Genomic DNA, 10,649 nt, shown 5'->3' on the forward strand with positions numbered 1-10,649 from the left:
AAAAAAAGATATATACTTCACTGGGAACTCTATAACATTCGTCTTAGAACATTGTGCTGACTCTGTAAGCCCTAACACCCTTGCTGCCAATGCCACATTCACCAAATCACGCCTTCTTAAAGTAAAATCTTAATATGGGCTACTCTGTCAATGTGACATTTTCATTAGTTCTATTATTTTTGAACAGTATCTCAGGACTATAAAAAAACATCCTGAAAGGTGGTCTCTGCCTGTTAGCTCATGACTGTGCGAGGACAACATGTTTTTGATTATGACATTATGTCACTGAATGTAGTCATGAAATATGTGTCCTTACTACACACACAGACACAATTTTGTCCTTTGTATTTTGTTATATGCCTCTGCGATATGAGCAAAAAGAGCTGGGTTCATAATATCAAAGAAGCACAATTGGGTCACCTTTGTCACAGACTAAAAAAAACCCAAAAGGCATAAGACTGGATTTAGAACGTGCTTAAAACAAATTCCAGAGCCTAACAATAAAGATGGTGACTCCTGCTGTTTCAAGTCCAGTGCCCCCGAGAGGCACAGATCACCCTGAAAGAGAAAGGAAATGCTGGCCTTCCAGCAACACTGAGGCTGACTCCAGTGGTCTTCACAGCAGAACCAAGTACAACAGAGGGGAGGACTGATTGGACCAATTCAGCCCTCCTTGAAACAAGGTAAGGAAGATAACTTAACTTTATAGCACTTTCCCTGCGAAGCACTGAAGGGCATACCATTAAGGCAACTGATTACAGTTCAAAAGGAAACCGGGTCGTCTGAGTCTTTATTAAAGATTATTCATTTCTTGCATGAGGAGCTGCCCCGGCTATGGCTGCACATCACTTGCGTGGGCCTCCTGGATTCTTCAAACGCCGTGTGTGTCTGATGAGCAGGGAAACAACATTGTTCTCGCTTGAGTAGAGAAACTGACCTTCACTGACCAGAATCTTTATTCATACAAACAATGCTTTGGGCACACCAAATTTCCAGGCTCACATGATCCCCCCACACCAAACTACAGTGTTAGTTCATGTGCAAAATCAAAAAGTCTGTCTGAGCTCAGGTACCACTTTGGTTATTAACAGATAATGTTGGAGCTTCTTCACAAAAGTATAATGTAAATTTAATGCCCAGCTGACATTAACCAAACACTATTACACAGCTCTCACTGAACCTGTATCCCATAACGAAAGGCTCAAGTCTTCCGTTTAGTCATGTATGCAACATGAGAAGTTAAGTACACTTCACATTCATTGCCATCTAAGTATAACGTTTCTATTTTTATCCAAATGACTAGAAACACAGACACACTCCCCACCTGTTTTGGGAACAAAACCCTTATTTTAGATTACCAACAGTTTATTTAATAAGGTGAGGTTGGTTTTAGGGGACTCATCTGGGTCACCGGGCTTAAGCCAGGGATAGGGAAAACTGACGCCTCCCCAGTGCTCCTCTGCTTTTGGTCAGTCAGCTGTGTCCAAACCTTCCGTCCTTCCTGACAAACGGGACCCTAGCCTGGGATCTTGGGTGCAAGGGCAAGAGAGAAATTGACCCTTGTGGAGCCATGAGTGACAAGGAGAGGCACTGAATGGGGACAAACCGCAACTGAAAACTGAGCAGATACCTTGAGATGTCAATTCCAAGGGACTAAGCTGGGGTAGAAGGAGGCTACAGAACAGAAACAGGGAGTAGCGGGTAGAAGGCCCAACCCAGAGTGGGGCCCTGACTCCCTGGCAGGGGTGGGATCGCAGGCGCTTTTCTAGAGCCTCAGCCCCAGCAGTCAGGCTACCTGGCCTCAGGGAACTGCTAAGGAGGTGGAGCCAACTCAGACGACAAATACCCTGAGCTAACCACCCACATGTGGGCCCAGCTGTACATGGTGTCATGCGCAGTTCGTTCTGACTATGCAGTTTGGACTGCACAACACATTAAACCATGAACAGGCCTGCATCACGCCCCAGCCCTGGGGAGCGAGAAGCAGCTCCTCATACCACACTCCCTTCACGCAGCTTCTACTTCCAGATTTCAGTGCCAACAGGTTCACCAAACGGGGGACCAGAGAAGCAGGCAGGGAATCAGTCTCCAGAAAGGACTGATGGTCACATGAGTGCCTAGAAACAAAAACCCTTCTTATTTCCCGTCAAATTATTACTATGACCACAGAATTTCCAAGTATCTAGATGTCTCTATTCCACAGTTTGGACTCAGTGGGTGCTACATTAAATTGCATTCAACACACTGCTCTGTGAAACAGTTCTTTAGTTGTTTGAAATGTGGGCTTTGCCTGTCCAATAAGATTATAATTATATTATATTTACATATCCACCACTTACTAGATGTATGCTCCCTTCACCTCCTGTTTGAAATGTGGGCCTTGCCTATCTAATAAGATTATAATTATATTATATTTACATAACCACCACTTACTAGATGCATGCTTCCTTAACCTCTTCTAGTTTTCAGTAAAATTAAGACATTAAAATTTGTCTTCATCCTGCTTGGTATTTAGCCAATTTTTGCCTTCAAATAAAGCTCTCACATGGAATAATCAACTCTGCTTGCTAGCTACAAGTAACAAGAATAACAAATGTATTTCAGTGGATTCAGGAGGAAGATGTTGAATTCTTAACTGAAACAATAAAAATTATGTCAGGCTTCACAGTGATTAGTGAACCAATGATGTCATTCACTCATTTGTTCCACAGTAGGGAGAGAAAGGATTAAAAACAAATAAGAGACGATCCTAACCCACACTAAAAAACCTAGTCAGAAGGTAAGACATGTATACGTACAGGGCAATTAGACATAAAGGAGATATCACAACAGGGTCGTATAATTCAAATGTTTTAAGAGAAAGGGAAAGAAAAGCACTATGGGCCAAGACTGGAGATGGTTCTACAAGAGAAATAAGTATCTTGAATCATTTAGGATTTGGATATGTAGAAAAAAGGGAAAGCATTCCAAATCTGGGGTTAGACACAAAGGTAATGAGGTAGGAATGCCATAGCTATTTTATGGGGGAAACCCTAAATGGGGCAAAGAGACTTCTGCTGAACAGTGGAAAGTAAGTTTGGAAGGTAGATGAGGATGACATTGTGGAGGACTTTTGGACTTTTAATAGTGGTTATGCAATGTCTAATTTGTTGTGTATGTCTTGAGATCGAATGAAGAGATTTGAATGAGTGATGTGACAAAATCAACATTTTAGAAGATTAATCTGGTGGGAACATGCAGAATGGACTGCAGAAAAAAAGGAGAATGGAGGTCGAAAAGAGTTAGAGATCAGTTAAGACAATCTAGGTATGGGATGAGAGTCATTCATTCATTCAACAAATGTTTTCCACATGTCAGACACTACTATAGGTGCCGGGTGATGAACGAGATGAACGTTGCTCTCATGAGGTCCACATTCTAGTGAAGACAGTCTTTAATGTCAGACCATGTCAGACAGCGATATGTACAGGGGAGAGAGTAAAACACGGTGATGTGATGGTAACTAAGGTAGGTTCTTTAAGGTATTCTCTGAGCAAGTATTGCTTGAGCTGAGATTAAGGATGAAAGGTGCAAATATCTGAAAGGAGCATTTCAGGGAAAGGAAACGGATAAATGTAAAGGCCCTAAGGTGAGAACAAATGTGACTTACTGGAAGAAACAGAAAGGATAGTAAGGCTTAAGCATAGAACACAGGGGAAGAGGGGAAACAAGCAGGAGATGGGGCTCCAAAATGGTGAGTAGGGGTCAGATCATATAGGCCTTGTGTGCTATCTTAAGGAATTGAGATTTTATTCTAAGTACAATTTTTATTCTACTATTTAGAGGAGGGAAGTGACGTGATCTCATATACACTTTCAAACGATCGCTTTCGCTGCTATGTGAAGAATGGATTATTGAGGGGGAAGAGTGGAAGCAGAGACCCAGTTAGGAGGCTACTGCAGGAGTCTAGGTAAAAAAGCACAGTGGCCTAGACTAGAGTGGAAACAGAGCCAACAGGACTTGCCAATGAACTAGACATGAGGAGTTAAAGAAAAGACAGGGCAGTAAGGACAATCCCAGTTTGGGTCTTGAGCCTCTGGGTGAGTGGCAGTGCCATTTATTAATACTAAAATGAGGAAAACTGAGGTAGGAAGAGATTGAGAAACATGTGGGACCAAGAGCTCAGTTAGGGACATGTTGGAGCTCAAGTAGAAAGTGACATATACAGGTTTGGTACTCAGGAAAAAATCCAGGGCTAAAGATAAAAATTTGAGTTTCCATCAGTTCAAGGATTAAATTTACTGCTGTGGAACTGGATGAAATCACCTAAATAGAACAGAAAAAGAAAAGGGCCCAGGACAGATCTCGGAGGCAATCCAGCATTTAGAGGCTGGGTAGAAAGGAGCCAGCAAAGACCAGCTGGTGGGGTAGGAGAAAAACCAGGAAAGTATGTCATAACAGAAGCCAACGGGAAAGTGTTTCCAGAATGAGGGAGTGGTCCATTGTCAAATAGAGTGACGAGTGCTTGACTAGAACAGGGACAATAAAATAGTCTACCACAAATCAGAAGTGATGTATCTGATGTTGCTTCAAAGTAATTAAATCTTCTGACCAATGCCTACCCCTAAAATGAACTACCTTGACTGGTTCTTGCCTAATTTAACATTTTAACTAAAAGGAAATATTTCTGGTGAAGATGGAGATAGTAGGTTGGAGGAGAAGAATGAAGGCAAAAGTTGACTGGGTATCTTAAGAAGAGATAATAAATGTAAAAATCTTCATATAAGGCAGAATAGAGAAGTAAGGCCTAACTACTGATTGCTAAATAATACCACAAGTAAGATATTATTATTATTAATAATAATGATTCTATTGACTGAAATGTGCTTTTACTTGCCACAAATGGAAGATTTAAATATCTAGAAATAGCAGTCTCAGAAATAGGGAATTGTAAAACTGAAAAAATATTTAAAATGGATAAAGCTTAAAGTTTCAGATTGTGAATATTATTTAAATATGAATTTCTAAGACATGACATGACTAAAGATCCAACATATTTATCTGCTACTGAGGATGTCACTAAGTCTAGGTAAGACTGATTAGCAAATACCTTGGTACCAGGTACTGGCCTCATTTACCCAGCCTTCACAAAGTTGTAGAACAGGGCATTGAAATTTAGTTTTTGAGGAATCAAGGTTTCCCCTTGACAGGTTTTATGCAAAGGCCAGTTCCCTTCCAGTTGCTCTTTCCCAATATTTGTCTTTGTTTCTCAAAAGGAAAAATTCAGTATCATTATTATTTTACCAATGATGTCCTCAATCTGTGTATGTCAAAAAAGAAGCTACCCAGGTAATTGTAAAGTTGGATTTTATTGATAATCTTTAAAGACAAAACTTGTTTCAAGCAGTTCTAAATAAACTGTCTAGAAGGTCAAAATAAACATAACCCAACGCAGCTCCCACCAACCAATCAGACGGGGGAATTAAGTATAAATGGTATAATTCTTCATTTAGAACTTTAAAGTTACTCTTCATATAGAGTTTCAGTTGGAATTCAGCATGTTTAAATTCCCTGAATGCATTTTTAGGTGAGGATTTCATAAATATAAACCCCAAAGAGAAAGGCAACTACCACTAACTAGTTCTGAGAAACTGGGTAAATCCTCATCTCTTTAAGCTTCAGTTTTGTCAACTGTTAAATGGAAATGCTACCACTTGTCCTGACCCAGAGGTACTGTGCCTCAAGCTTTGGGGCCTCAAACTTTCTCCTGATCAAAGAAGGGGAAATCACATGCTTAAAAAATGCCATAGAAATAGACTGTGACTGCGCGAGGCCTTGAACAAAGAATCTGAAGTAGCTTTTACCAGTAGGAACCTAAAATTCTCAGCCCTTTAAAGAGGACCCAGATTCACTCATAGATCCAGATAGAAGTGTAAAGGCACCTGTTCATTGCAAACTCTCTCCTTTCACTCTCCAGTCATAACTGGGAAGCCTTGATGTCAGAAAGGACAGAGTTGGGCAATGGGGGAGGTGACACTAGAGTGGCCAGGCACTCTTCCTGCAACTATCTAAGCATCAGAGGTAGAAAAGCTCCCCCTAAAAGGAAGAATAATGCATTTTCCTTTTTCACTATTAGACACATTTTAAAAATTATTTTTCATGACAGAGCCTCTTCATCTTGTATTCTCTTCCACACCTGGAAGCACTACCATCTTTGCCTTGGCAAAGACAAATGTGAAGTGGAAGGGGAGAGGAATCTTCATTGTAAGCAGGAGTTCGTTTTAGAATCTTTAGCCCTTAGCAGTCACACTTTCCAGATCACTGCTTCAGAGGAGTCTACTAGGTAATGGGGTTGGCGCAAACGACAATGTCAGTGAAGGGTTTCCAGAAAAAAATTCAGCTGAGAAAAATAAAATAATGATGCTAATCAAGAACACTATCATACTCTGATGATACACTCCCTCTAGTACTCGGGAGCCCACAGAGAATTCCGTTAACACAATGGGGTTTGCACACACTGTACCTCACCTCCATCCTCAATCCCAAAGACACTGACTTAGCAACTGGCCTGAAGCCAGAACAGCATATTCTGAATTCAGAGTGTGCAACAGAGTTTGGTTCAATTATGACATAATGGCTGCAAAGCTGTTCCTGAAAGCCAAGAAGACCTGAATAATGTGGTTGGGTTATATCATACATGAGGGCTTAATAGAGTTTAAAAACCAATTTGAAAATTCCTTCATTCCATAAAGATGGCATTAAGATGAGGGCAAAATAATTCTAGTTCAAGGGATGGGAACAAAGTGCCTAAGGAATTATGCAGACTCCTTTCCACATTGTACTTCTTAACCAGCATGACCCATTCCCTTTGTAAATATCTCTGATACTTAATACTGACCCAGGAAGAGGGCAATTTCATTAAAACATATTAGTCTTACTGTATCCAGCAAGTAATGCCAGTTTCCTTGCCATTTAAAAAGGACACAATCCCATTTCCAAAAACAACTGTTTGTAATTCAAAAACTATCTATCAGGCAATATCTTCCATTTGTCACTAATATTCCACCCATTTCCCATTCATATTGCCAAAGAGATAAAGCTCCTCATGACCACAAAAGACTTGAAAGATGTTTTCATTCATTTCTACCCATTTTGTAGCAAATGGCTATGGACATATGAGTTGCTAAATCCAGCGTTTCCTTGGACTTGTGATACACGACCTCGGGCCTGTAGAGGCAGAGTTCAATCTGAATGTTGAGAACCATCCACTCTTGAGGTCAGGCCCTGGCAATCCTCAGTTAAGTGAGATTCTTTAATCTTCTAAGGCCTCTTCTATGTATTTTTAACAGCTATCACTGATAGAATATTTGATATTTTGGAACTAGGAAGTGACTCTGGAGATTCTGCCTGCTTTATGGATAGAAAACTAATGTTTAACCTAAGTCTTTCATACTGTGTTTTTTGGTTCCATTCTCTATATTTTTTCTTTGAACAATAACACATTTTTATATAGAATGAGACCAACACAGAATTTCAGAAGTAGAAGGGATCTCCAAGTTCATCCCCCTTTCTTCTAAAAAAAATCTCAAAAAGCTTTATGTGTTAATCCTCAGAGTATACCAAATAACAGACACCACATTTTGTATAAGGCTTAATTAAGGATGCAGAGAATGAGGAAAGTCTCAGCTTCAAATGGCAGAATTCTTTTACCATAAAAATGAGGTTCTGTTCTCTAAATCTAAGAAGATTCACATTAATTTCATTTTTGAATCTGGAGAAACAGCTCAATTTAGATCTCTTTCTTCCAGGCTTATGTCCTAAGTTGCCTTAGCTGACTGAATTTCCACTAAATAATAGTATCCTTTCTCTTGGTTGACTGGAAGGACTACATGTTTTAAGAAGGAGTTAAAAAAAAATCACATAATTCAAGGTCAAGTCCTTCCTAAACTAAACTAAAAATCATTTCCCCACTATTTCATGATTAATATGGAAAAGTGTTAGAACAATGAGAGGAAATTCATTTGTTTCCAGTTGTAACATTCTGGTTTCTGCAGCAATCCCATTGGCAACAGAAGGAAGCAGCATGTACCACATGATCGCCCTGTTACAACACAAAAAGCTGTCAACTTTTAACTCCTTTGGAATGCTGTTAGTAAAGTAGAAAAGACAAGTATGGATTTCCTTCAATATTATTTGAGCAACCTATTTAGACTTAAAATAGCAACCATATATAGGTCCTCTATCCTTAAGGCAGGACCAAACCAAGATATTGGTGCCCTAAGTAAGCTAATAATTTGGTACACCTTCGATTGGATACTCTTCAAATATTTGCTGAGCAGGTATTTGGGTGAAGAGATAAGCTCTGCAGGCCTGGAGGGAGTGAGGAGACAAGGCTAGTGGAGGCTTTCAGCTTGAATATTCCACTCAACACAACAAAAGCCCTGCAACTGACCAGGTCAGATCTCCTTGGAAGGCAGTTTGGTGACCAACGAACAGATTCTCAAATATGTCCCTCCCCGTTCCAGGCTATTTATTAAAGCATTACTTCTAACTGCATCTAGTAACCCCCTTTAGGTTATTGTTTTATATTCTATTGCCTAGCTTGTTGCATCCCCAATGATGTTTTCACACTCCTTATAGATCTAGCCTCCCTTCAGGGGCACTGTCTTTTCATTTCTATAGCATGTACTGAGCATCTGCAACATGGCAGGTGCTGTGCCAGGTACTGGAAATATAAAAGTGATTAAGATATTGTCCCTGCCCTTACGGAAATCACACTTCAGGCAGGAGAAAGACTGATAAACCAAGAACATAATACCACGGTGATGAAGGCTGTAATAGTAAAACAGCTGTTACAGATATTACTTTCTGGTGAAACGGTCTGAAATGCTTGGAGATGGATACTTTCTAAAAACAGTAGATACTTTGAGGTTTGCTTCCATCTCTAGAAACTTCAACTTTGGTAAGGATTGGAATAAAAGTAATGTTTTCATGCTTCCTGTTCCCTGTGGCTGTACTGGGATGGGGAGTTACAGATCTAGAATCATACCTATGCTAAACTTAGCCAAAACTTTTCATTTTGTAAATTCTTCCCCAAATGATTTTGTCCCTAAAACTTGTTATGTGATACTAGGAGAAAGATGGAGAAAGTTCACCTACTCCCTGCTATCTATGTAGCTACACGTACCTGATTCAGATGGTTTCTCCCCTTCAGTGTAATTGCAAACAAGATTAAAACCACATTCAGGAACTATTCCAGTTGGCTTTTGGCTTCCTCTGATGTACACTCCTTGAATAAAGTAGCGGCAAAAATTAGATTTAAAATAAGGAACATAAAACAACTCACTACTTATACCAGATTACCTCAAGGTTCTGCTATGTTTGAAACCCCAAGCCATAGCATTAGAGTAACTGAATACATCAGCCAGCTAGAGTATGCACCAGTTATGAAATAAGAAAACTTTAATAATAAAAAATATAACTTATTTTGAAGGCATCTCTCCACAGTGCCTCTGGGTACTTTCAAGCTAGGCATCTGGAACAAAATAGAAACACAGGCCAATAAACTCCCAAGTTGGAAAATCCTCATTTCTATTACTTACCTGCCAACAGTCCATCTAAATAAAACCACACGGCCACATATTCCTCTGGTAAAGGAGACAAAAAAAAAAAAACAAATTGATCCTTCTTTGGCAAATGGCTACTGCTGACCACAGCAAGCAAGAGGATTCTGTCTGTCTAAAGCACCAGCCCCACCAATCTCAATTTTCACAGCAGGGCCTTTCTGGTTCCAGGCAATTCCTCAGCAGAGCAGGACCCAGGTTATTAGGCTATGCCATTTCACACAGAACCATGATATAACAGATCCTTCCCTGTCCTTGAGGAGCTGAGAATCTTGGGGTCAAGCTAGGCCATATTGTGCTTTTTTTTTAAAGGACATTAAAATAGAAAGTACCATATAAACACTATCTATTAAGAAGCAAGAATAAAGATCGCCGAGGTGAAACACTGCTTGTTAAAAACAGCCTTAGGAAGTCACTGTCTATTCACGTTAGTGACAATTTAGTGGGGACTTTTCTACCCTTTTGACTTATTAAAAAATTGTATGAGCTGTTACTTGTCAGGAGTGACTGACAAGTCTAAGTATTTGTGGAGAATTGTACAGTATTTGATTTATTCTTTCATTGTTCAGTACCCAGACGGCTGCTTTTGCCCAGTAAAGCGGAGAGGTTCAGACTGCTGGTCCAGAGAGCCCTGGCACTCAGTGTTTCCTGCTGCACCTTTCAACCTTTTCACCCCAATTAAAGGTCAACATGGCTGCTCAAAAATATTTATGTAAAAAGGCAGTCATCTCAGCGGGCTGCCAAGTGTGATTGTATTACCCCTTCATAGAGTTCAATTAAACCCGGGACGGGGAATCCATGAATCCCTGGAAGAAGCATGAAGTTGAGATGTTTTCTGCTTTCTCTTAAAAAAGCTTCCTTTTCCCGCCCGTCATTTATTTGCTTCCCAGAGCGCGCTCTCTCTCTCTCTCTCCGACACAGACACACGCACACGCGCGCGCGCGCATTTATAACCTCCCCTCCAGAGGTTCATGGATTTATGGCTTCTGGGTTAATTAAATTCCCTCTAACGACAATCGACACTGGCAGCGTGCGGCACAGCGGAAG

The 10,649-nt window shown here is 40.3% G+C and overlaps 1 protein-coding gene across 1 annotated transcript in view; it reads right to left on the reverse strand.

Annotated features, from left to right (window-relative positions):
* Positions 1–9,629, reverse strand: part of LOC105826323 (chromosome unknown open reading frame, human C5orf63) — an 18,540-nt gene extending 8,911 nt beyond the window's left edge. Inside the window, exons 1-2 of the mRNA XM_012664279.1 lie at positions 9,582–9,629; positions 9,167–9,268 (exon numbers count right to left, since the gene is read on the reverse strand). The gene's annotated coding sequence lies outside the window, so the exon portion shown is untranslated. The remainder of the gene's footprint in view (positions 1–9,166; positions 9,269–9,581) is intronic.
* Between the last annotated feature and the right edge of the window lie 1,020 nt (positions 9,630–10,649).

Source organism: Propithecus coquereli, unplaced genomic scaffold (assembly GCF_000956105.1).
Source record: "Propithecus coquereli isolate 6110/MARCELLA unplaced genomic scaffold, Pcoq_1.0 Scaffold88, whole genome shotgun sequence".
Lineage (NCBI taxonomy): Eukaryota > Metazoa > Chordata > Mammalia > Primates > Indriidae > Propithecus > Propithecus coquereli.